Source organism: Myotis davidii, unplaced genomic scaffold, assembly GCF_000327345.1.
Source record: "Myotis davidii unplaced genomic scaffold, ASM32734v1 scaffold4270, whole genome shotgun sequence".
NCBI classification, from domain to species: domain Eukaryota; kingdom Metazoa; phylum Chordata; class Mammalia; order Chiroptera; family Vespertilionidae; genus Myotis; species Myotis davidii.
The window spans coordinates 21,309-22,693 of NW_006282188.1; the positions used below are offsets into that span (position 1 = coordinate 21,309).

A 1,385-nucleotide genomic window follows, 5' to 3' on the forward strand; every position below is an offset into this window, starting at 1 on the left:
CCACAACTCCCAGAATGCTCTCGGTCGAACTCGGCGTCCGAGGAACGTTCCTGCGTCGCTCGATGTGAGTACTAGCCCCAGTGTTCTTCTCCCCTTCGTAATACGTTGCCCCTCCCTACCCGTCATCGCACTGGCCAACGGGACTCGTAGTTCTTCGGCTACAGAATTGAACAGCCCTCGGGCCTAAGAAACTACACTTCCGGGTGGGTTTCGGCGCCTGCGCACAAGGCCGCAGTGCGTACTACGGCGACCGGCGGGTACTGCGACGCCCGCGGCTGCGTGCTGACGCACTTAGTCGTGCTGACGTGCAGCGCGGCCCAGGCGGGGTGCGAGTGGCGCAGTCGGAGCCCGCTGCGGCCCTTGAGGAAGCGAGGAGGCGTCAGTGTCGACTGAGGCGGGTGAACCGGAGAGGCGGCGGCTTCAAGCCCCTAAAGACTAAGGAGCTCGAGTACAAGTTCTCCAGTTCGTTGTGACTTAATACCCTTTGCTTAGCAGCTACTGGTTTAATCTCCCTAGGGAGTGGGAGGATTATTGTGTGAGGTGGTATGGAAGTGTGGGTGAATGGTAAAACTGAAGAATTAATTGCAGGTCAGAAGCTTTCTGCAAGGGAAAAATTAGGTGGGGTGTAGAGAGGCAAAGAAGGACCTAGGTTTAGAGTGGGGGGGATTGGTATTGGAAAAAGTGAAAGTGAGGTTTGGAAGGTAGAGAAACTGATTTCTTGTGCTATAGTTTTTCATTGTCATTATCACTTGCCTTTCCTAGACTTAGCCTCATCTGTCATTCCCTTTACCTGGTATGGTTACCTTTTTTGTTTTCAATTTCTTCTTGAGTCTGCTACTGAGCTGGGCAGGGACCCAGCCTTAGAATTGGGAGAAGGAGGGCAGGGGGAGGGAGAAGGGGGTTCCCAAGCTGTACTAGAGTTTGGGCTATCTCCCTTCCATTCAACATCTCGCCATACCTCTTTTTTTTTTTAATTGCTTTAATACATTTTCCCAGGCATTTGTATGATACTTCTTTATTCTGGGATTTTAAAAAACATAGCCTTCCCTTTTATTTAATTCAGTCTCTTTTCCCTCTTTCACTAATCTATCCACTTTGTTCCTTGGGTAGTTTTTCCTAACACATTTATGTTTTGTGAAATTATCTTGGCCAGGATAAGTTGGAGAAAGAAAAAGAGTATATATAATATGAGAAAGGAATAGACTGTGTAGCCAAGAAATCTAACAAGAAAAACTGGGGCTTGAGGGCTCGTTAAAGTCATGTTGAGGTTGGGACTAGTTGAGAGGATAGGACCTGGTGGGAGGCATGGGATAGCAATGTGAGAGGGATAAGGCAGGGCTGGAAGAGAAAAACTAGGGAGTGAGATACAGGAGACTGGTAGGGAA

General features: G+C 49.0%; 1 protein-coding gene across 7 annotated transcripts in view; it reads left to right on the forward strand.

Annotated features, from left to right (window-relative positions):
* The first annotated feature begins 283 nt into the window (after nucleotides 1–283).
* Nucleotides 284–1,385, forward strand: part of SRRM2 (serine/arginine repetitive matrix 2) — a 16,807-nt gene continuing 15,705 nt past the window's right edge. For 6 of the 7 annotated variants that reach the window (XM_006752724.2, XM_015568435.1, XM_015568508.1 and 3 more), the window contains exon 1: nucleotides 286–454. The gene's annotated coding sequence lies outside the window, so the exon portion shown is untranslated. Of the gene's footprint in view, nucleotides 455–1,385 lie in introns of all 7 variants that reach the window. The other variant, XM_006752728.2, reaches the window with a different exon arrangement.